Genomic DNA, 9,570 nt, shown 5'->3' on the forward strand with positions numbered 1-9,570 from the left:
TCTTGTTTTTCACAAGCCAGTTCAGACATTTGTTGGCCAGTTCCTCATTCGTCTCCCTCTGGACTTCTCGCAATACAGGTACTCCTGACAGAATTGCTACATAGGGGCAGGACGCTAGTGACAAGTTGATGACTGGAGGCTTGTGACTAAGGGTTGAAATAGCTGACCCATGGTTCTCCATGCTGCTTCTCTTCAGACCTGGTTGGACCCCTTGTTGACCCACAAAGGTGGGCTGGCCATTAAGTGGTGGTATTACACTGGGAGCTGGAGAATGAACAGTCTGAGGGGAAGGAGGGGAACCACCATTGTCATTGCTAGGGCCAGTGTTCATACGAGACAGGGCAGGTTTGATTTGGCCTTTTCTGCCCCCTCCCGCCCCCCCCCCCCCATGGCCTGTTAGGGCTGAGGCTGGTTTTTCTGGGTGTCTTTACAAACTTGCTCAATGGTTGCACGGCGCGCAGTATGGGTATGAGTTCCAAGCCCAAGGTGGCCATGACTTTTTCAACTATCTCCACCACCAATTGAACCATCTAGTTGGGATAAAAATCAAGACCCCTTTCAGCAGTGACAAAGGGTGCCCTCATGGGCACGGGAGTAGTAGAAACAGTAAATTAACGCAAGCACCAGTAATGCACTGTTTTTTCCAGACTGCTCTCTTTCTTTTGTTGCTGATTGTTGAAGTTCCACACAAACAGCCTCAGAGGAGTGGGCTCCATTCACTGCACCAGACAGTGGGTGAGTGATCCAGTCTGTCCCACCGGACTCCACCTCAGAGGTGTCAATAGCCCCCCTAGACTCTATCGCAGAGGTGTCAATATCAACAGCTGCTTTGGATAGATTGAGTAATGACTAGGGCATGCCTCCTACACCCAGGGAGAGTCTCCTCTCTGTCACTTCAATTTCAGTGAACACCACACTTATTACCCTCTGCAACATTCAGTCTATCGCTGTGGTTTTGGGGGGAGGGGTGGTGGTATGGGAGCCACCAGCACACTTCCATTTCCCCATGTTGACGGCAATGGGGGAGGGGAATAGAATCATCAAGAACAGGGTACAATGTGCAGGTCAAAAATAAGTCAAAAATCTAAGAATAAAGACAAACCTAGCGGTGGGAAGGCCAGCAGAGCACATCAGGCAGTATAGCAATGAAGCAAATCCCATAGTACCAACAACAAGAGCGACCCTCCTCTTCCCTCTGGTCTTGCTAAAGCTGCCGACACGAAATAAGGTCGCGGAAAGGACTAGCAGGACAGGCAACAGCTAGGGCTGTAAAGTCTCCTATGGAAGTCTCCAACCTCAAAGCTGGCGGGCCACATGCTCACAAAACTTGTGAGTTGTTTGATTAGTTGGGCCCCAAGGCTGCAAGTCAGATTGTAAGCGTCCGGTAACCACTTTTGGCCATAAATGTGCTTTACAGGGGTCCAAAGGTGCCACGCCATGGCCCACAACGTTACTTAGCACGTGGCACAGCTGCCACCCGTCACCTAAAGTGCCCTGCCGTACACCTGTGCCCACCCGTCTCCATGAGCGCCAGGTACAGTGGCAGTTGTCGGGAGCAGCAGCAGCGGTTCCGGTAGCCACGGTAACACCTGATAGCATGCAGTGACCCAGTTAGGGAACATCGAGGGGACCGAGGTCTGAGGAACAGGATCTAGGAGCAAAAAAAGACAGTAATGAAGGTCTGAAGGTCCAGGTAAACACCCCCGGGGCTTGGAGGGCAGAGCAAGGATCCAGTGATTGTAACCTTCCCTCACGGCTCTCTCGAGGCATGTGATATGTGTGGCAGCCACGTCGGAGGGTACATGGTGAGGGGTAGCTTCAAATCATCACTTTACTCTGCACCACTGTATGCAATTGCACACTACACCAATGCACTCTATGTCACTCTACTCTACACCACTCTACTCTACAACACTCTACTCTGCAGTACTGCATTCTCTGCCACTGAACTCTATGCCACTCTACTCTGCGCCTCTCTACTTTGCACCACTTAAATCTATGCCACTCTACACTACAACATGGCACTCTAAGTCACTTTACTCTGCACCACTGTATGCCACAGCACTCTCCACCAATACACTCTAAGCCACTCTACTCTACACCACTGCACTCTATGACACTCTACAGCACTGTACTGTCTGCCACTGAACTCCATGCCACTTTACTCTGCACCACTCTACTCTGTGCCATGTTGATCTTTGTCACTGCACTCGATTCTGCACCATTCTTCTGTACTCTACACCACTGCACTTTATGACATTCTACTCTGCAGCACTGCACTCTCTGCCACTAAACTTTATGCCACTCAACTCTATGCCATCTCCACCCTGCGCCATTTTACTCTACGACACTGCACTCTACTCAATGCCACTCTACTGCACTCTATGACACTGCACTCTATGCCACTTCACTCTATCCCTCTCTACTCTACTCTGCACCATTCTACTCAATGACAGTGCACTCTACCCCACTCTACTATGCACCACTGCACTCTTTGCCACTGCACTCTACTCCACTCTAGTTTAGGCCACCCCACTCTGCATCACTCTACTCTACACCACTCCACAACACTGCGCTATATGCCAATGCACTCTATGCCACTACTCAATACCACTTACTCTACCCTGCACCTCTCCATTCTATGCCACTTCACTCTACTCCGAAACAATCTACTATGCACCACTCAACTCTGAACCACTGCAATCAACGCTGTGTGCCACTCGATCTCTATGCCACTACTCTATGTCACTGTACTCTACCCTACACCACTATAATCTATAATGCACCACTGCACTTCACTCTACTCTGAAACAATCAACTCTGCGCCACTGCACTCCATGCCACTGCACTCTATGACACACTACACCACTCTGCACCACTACACTCTATGCCACGGCACTCTACTCTCCACCATTCTAAGTCACTACACTCTACGCTACACCCCTCTACTCTAAACCACTGCACCCTATGCCAATTCACTCTACAACACCTTACTGAAAACCAATACACCCTATGCCACTGTACCTATACCAACTGCTTTGCACCACTGTACTTTAAGTCACTATACTCTACAAAAATCTACTCTATACCACTGCACTCTAAGCCACTGCATGCTACGTCACTCTACACCATTGCGCTCTATGTCACTGCACTCTACGCCACTCTATTCTGCTCTGCAATACCGTACTCTGTGTCACTGCACTCTGCACTACTCTACAACACTGCATTCTATGACACTGAACACTAGTTTACTACACCACTCTACTCTATGCCAATGCATTCCACACCACTCTAGTCTGCATGCCTCCACTCTATGCCACTGCACTCTATCCTGCACCACTCCACTCTACTGTGCACCACTCCACTCTATGCCACTTCACTCTACGTCACTAGACCCTGCAACACTGCTCTCTCCACCAATGAACTCTACACCACTCTTTTCCACTCTGCGCCACTTAACACTATGCTACTCTATTCTACACCACCACACTCTATGCCACTGCACTGTACACTAATGATCTCTACATCACTTTGCTCAGAACCAATACATTGTACGCCACTGTACTCAATGCCAATCTACTCTACACCCCTGCGCTGTACACCACTATACTCTACTCTATGTCACTGCACTCTACGCCATTCTACACCACTGCACTCTGTCACTTTACTCTACACCACTCTACGTCACTGCACTCTCCACTAATGCACTCTGTGCCACTCTACTCTACACCAATGCATTCTACGACATTCTACTCTGCGGCACTGCGCACTCTGCCACTGAACTCTATGCCACTCTACTCTACACCACTTTACTCTATGCCACTGTACTCTACTCTGCACCACTCTACGCCACTGCATTCTGCACTTTTCTACTGTAAACTACTGCACTCTATGGCAATTCACACTACACCACTTTACTCAATACTAATGCACCCTACACCACTGTACCTATACCAACTGCTTTGCACCACTGTAGTTTAAACCATTATACTCTCAACATTCTACTCTATGCCACTGTACGCTACATCACTCTACTCTACTCCACTCTATTCTACTCTGCGCCACTGTACTCTAGGTCACTGCTCTCTGGGCCACTCTACTCTGCACCACTCTACTCTACCACACTCCACAACACTGCACTCTATGACACTGTACTCTACGACACTCTACTCTGCAGGACTGCACTCTACTCAACTCTGACACTGTACTCCACTCAACTCTAAGTCCTTCTATGCTATGACACTTTGCTCCCTCCGCGATTCTCTACAACACTGTATGCTACTCTATTACACTCCAGTTCACTCCTCTACTCTCCACACCACTCACTTCTACTGTACGCCACTCCATAACACTCCACTGTACTCCAATTCACACCAGTCCACTCCATGTCACTCTTCTTTACCCCACTAACATTTAGCCATGCTGAACAGAAGCCACTCTGATGTACAACATTGCGAAAACGTATTGGCAAACCCAATGGCTCTTGCATAGGCGAGACCTATTGGCTTTTCCAATGCTTGTTGCAAAGGCCAGCATGTGCAGTGGTAAATTGCATTGCGTGTGCATGTAGATGCACAAACTTTAGTAAAAGTTAACCAAAAGTTTTTTGTTGCTTTGTGGGTAGTGGCAGGTATTATCTTTGGCTGTTAGACTTCTTTCGTTGGATTTACTGGCTGTGGAAGCAAACTTCCAGAGCTTCAGGGGGTATTAGGGTAGACTTCCTTTAGGTCTAGGCGAACCCTGACACCAACCACAAGGGTTTGTAATATGCTGTTATTTCTTTTTAAAGTAATTGCCCTGAATGGACTTTCATATTTCATAGCTCATTGTGAGATCGATAATAAATCTATTATGCTGTTTTCGTCTCAATTTTCATTCCACCTCCCAGGAGCTATGCCTTGATTGCTCGATGAGGCTACCAAAGAAAGTCAATGCAGCTTCTGGAGCCTCGACTTTTCATCTCAGTCCAAGTACCCCAGAGCCTTGTTAAAAAGGAGCACAAACAGTTTCACCTTTGATACAGCTAGATCTGGGAAAAGCTCCGACACCGGTGCCTGTGATCTGAGTTCACAGTTCAATAAATCCATTAAAACAGTAAAATTGTCCAGATTGTTGAAAATCAATAGTGCATGCTGAGAATACCAAATGCAAATGCAGTGAAAGGGGCATGTCTGTCATGAAATCTGCATTTGGGGCCCGTGAAGAAGGACATACCTCTTTGATTCCTTTCCTGACCACCAAGAAGAGCAGAAAGCAAGCTCTCACATAGAACAAGGCTTTAAACACCCTGACTACAGAAAAAGTTGTCGTCCCCATACAACAAAGATGTAGAAAGGGCCAGCTGATTTAGAAAGTAAGAGAGAGAGAGCGAGAGAGAAAGGGTATAAAGAGTAGGAGAACATGAGAGGCATGTCTCCAGTGACGGTCGATGCAGGTAAGATTGGTAAGGCAGGGGATGTCAAGAGACGACGACGAGGGAAACTAAAATTGAAAAAATTCACATTGAGTGTAAGGTAAGTGGTTTTCTTTTTTTTAAAGTTAATTTTCCCTCGTCATCATCGAGTATCGACTCCCCCCTCACACCCCACCCCACCCCACACACCCCTACCGCGCTTACTTGCACCGGTCGTCACTACATGTCTCTCACCAAGGGGCATATTATCAAGAACGGCGATAAAATTATCGTCGCAGGAAACTGCCGCTAAAGCGGCGATAATGAACTTGATAATATGCCCTTAAGAATTCCATTTTTATTAATTTATTAGTCTTTATTTCGACCAAAACTGATCATAAAAGACAAGAAATATTAACATCATTACAAAATGCATGAGTAAAATCCAATTCACATCAAAGACTATACAGATAATATAATAATACATGTTAAAAAGACAAGCAATTTAAATATCTACTAAGAACTAGTCAATATAGGTCCCCTATTACAGTAAAGGATTAAAATCAGTGCAGGCTAAAAAATGAAACAATTCATATAATGTTCTATACCGTTTCGCCCCTTTACAGGTATACAAAAATAAGAGATTTATAAATATATGAGACAGTGTGTGACAGGACTGGGAAACTAAGCAGAAGACGGAGTGTTAATAAACACTGTCCCAGTCTGCGTGTTTTCAATCTTATTGAGAATTCCAATAGAAGCCCATGTTCACACCAGAACCTCGGCTTCTATGGGAATTCACAAGGGCATATTATCAAGTCCATTATCGCTGACAATAATTTTAACACTGTTTCTTGATAATATGCCCCCAAGTTACTCGGGCCAGCTAATCTCATGAGGCCAGATTATGAATGGGTTGCAATATATTGCATCTCATAACATTCGACTCCCTAGAGTTCGGAATTTATCAGGTGCAATAATTAGCACCCAGACTGAGTTCTGGAGAACAATATTCATGTTTTGGTGCTTATCACACCAAAATTTGTGTGTCACAGTAAACACTATGGCCACTTTTAAATTTAAGTTTATTGTTTTGGAAGTCATCCAAAAGAAGGAAGGGATTGACAACAACAAATTGTTTTTACAAAGAGAACTAGAATGAATTTATTTATTACAGACTCTGAAGCCCTTTGGGCTCAATGATCGGCTTGAATTTAGCTGCTACTTGTAATGTCCCCGTAATGTGTTAGTCACGCTCATTACACACGACTGTTGTTATGTACCCGAATTTGACATGTTTATTGTAGATAACTGTTTCCATGTACCCTTGTTTCCACACCCTTTCATTTCATTTCTTTAATTGTCTCCACTTTAGTTTATCTTTTTTCTTGTTACCTTTTCGCATCGCCTATCTACACTTTTTAAACCATTCCAACATGGCGCCCACACCGATTCTCGCACCTTAGCCACTTAACGCATGAGTCCCACGTCGCTCTTCATCGAGTGATTCACTTACTTATCACGCATGCCGGCGCACTAACAAACAGACCTGTGAGTCGATTGACAGCGCGTCTTGTGCGCTACGCGTTAACCTGAAGTAAGTTACCAATACTGCGTCTTACGGTTAGTTTAACTTTTTTTGTACTTTGTTTGAACACTTGCGGTAATGGTTAGTATCACGGGTCCCATACCGTCACATTATACCGAGCACTTTCTGTAACAATAGTTTGCAACCCCTGCACGTGTAGCACTGGTAATTTATCCCCTCTCCAGACTGTCTTTGACCTCCCACTGACTCCCGCCCTGTTTATCTTCCTCTGCAGCTCTCCGTGATCAAGGGCTTCACTGCCCGAAATGCATTGGGGAATGAGTTCTGTAAAATTCATCTATTGACGCTGTTTTCTGATATGTTGTTAATATCAGTTAAAGATACCTAAAGGATTGAAAATGAACTTTATGAAAATGAAAATAAAACAATAAAACATTCAATCACTTCTGTGACCCCAATTGGTGTGCCATTTTGAAGGGGATGTATCTGCAGTTCCTGCATACACAACCTGAGTACTTTTAAATTCCAGCAGGTTTTATTTTCTAAAATGTAATGAAGGGTGAGACCTTTACGCACCAGGACCCGTTTTATGTATAGGGCCACTGTCCTTCTTGGCGTCCATGGAGCACCTTTCAAAAGGTGAGCCTGGCACAGACCAGGAGAGTGCCCTATTACAATGAATGTGCTGCGCCCAGTGCTGCTGTGAACTTGCACTGTCCTAGGGGCAGCGCATTCAGTGAAATACAAAGTGGCTTCTTACAAGTTGCTCCATGTTTTACAGGGCAAGTGGCACCCAGCTGTAATGTGGAGGGGTTCCATGGAACACTTTTCCCCCAAGAGAGCTCCACTAGGGAAGGCACTAAAAGTGATTAACTTTCTTGTGGCCTCGGTGCGCCTCCTAAGAGCGTGTTTGCCTCTGCACTTTCATCCGCAATACAACACAGGGCCAAGGGATTCTCTCATTCTCATGGTGCCACACCCCCATGCAAATGAGGAAACGCCCTCTCACAATAGAGCCGTCGCTACATGTGCAGATGCTATCAGAATTACAGAGGGGACCACACAAGCGTCTGTGGACACTTCTGTAATACCAAAGTATCCCAGGGGAGCACAAAGCAGGCGCACACTACACATCTGTTGCAACCCAGAGGCAGTATGGGTAGTATGGCCCCAGATCCTTTAAAAATTATTTAATCAATCAAAACCCAACCAAATGTGTCACAGAACACAGCACTGTTCATGAATCAGACAATAGTGCTCAAAATCAGACCAAATAGTTCCCACAATAGAGTCCTGTTTATGAATCAGACAACCAGTAGCGCTACGAGGCCAAACTAACGCCAAACTGCGTGCTACCCCTGACAATCTTATAATTCCTGCCAATGATACAACAGTACCTGCCTACTGAAAATGGGTGCTTTGATTAATGGGAATTCTGTTTTGGAGTGAACACAATACTGATATTTACAGGCTTCAAATGGAAAAAACTGCAGCAAAAAAAAAAGGTTAATGTTTTAGCCCATCAAATTGTAGGCTTAGGACTTCTTGAATGATAAGGTCCATGTGGCATGGTATGCAAGCTCCATTTCTTTTTGATGCCTTGAATTTAATAATGAACGTTTGATGATGGGACACTGGAAGTCTGCTTCACCTGAACACCTGGCATCAGTGGTATGGCATAGGACCTCTATTATTCACCTACTACGTTGCCAAAGTTCATATCCATTTGGCAGAGCAATGCTTTGCCAGATATTTTTTCTGTCTGTTAAAATTATTAATTGTGTAAGGACAAGGCTGGTCTGCAGAAAAAAACTCTACAAATGTTGTATTGTCAGAAATGAGAAATTCAAGGGCTTTATTTATGACGGCCTGAGTCACTTTTGCGTCGCCGTTGCGCCACTTTTAGTGAGGCAACGGTGGCGTAAATAATGCACCATGTTGCGCCATATCTATGAAGTGACGCATCTAGGCAGATGCGTCACTTTGTAAACCCCTGCGCTACATTATACCTACGCCAGGTATAATGTATGCAGGGTGGGCGTTCCACAGCAAGAAAGGGTCGTAGGAGTGGCCCATGTGAAAGGAACATTGCTGGAGGTGCGTCACACTTCCAACACAACTCCACAATGCGCAACTTTTGTGCCGACAGATACATCAGTCAGTAATACTGTCATTCCTTGCGACATGATGCTTCATACTTTAAATATGACACATCATTGGTGTCGCAAGGAGGGCGCACTGAGGGCTTTCACGCAGCGATGCACTACTTTTCATAAATGAGGCCCCAAGTATTTTTAAATCTTTATGCATTGTTGAGGCTATGAGTATTAGATTGTCCATGCCCACAGTGATGAAAATGAAAATTAGAAAACCACATGTATCGGAGGGCTATGAAGTCACATGGGGTGCCTTCGCCCAATTTTTGAAATACTGATAAGTGAAAGTGCACCCAGCCGCTATAAAAGGATGTCTGGACTTATTATGTGATCATTAATATTGGTGGTGGTAATATCGAGAGGGTAGAGTGTGTTATTTACCGTGTGTGCCCAACCACACCATTCACAGGTTCGAATGTCAGAATAGGGTATAGAACAGGAAAACTGCATCCTTTCTGCGTTTCTAGTTGCAA

This window comes from Lissotriton helveticus, chromosome 9, assembly GCF_964261635.1.
Source record: "Lissotriton helveticus chromosome 9, aLisHel1.1, whole genome shotgun sequence".
NCBI lineage: Eukaryota > Metazoa > Chordata > Amphibia > Caudata > Salamandridae > Lissotriton > Lissotriton helveticus.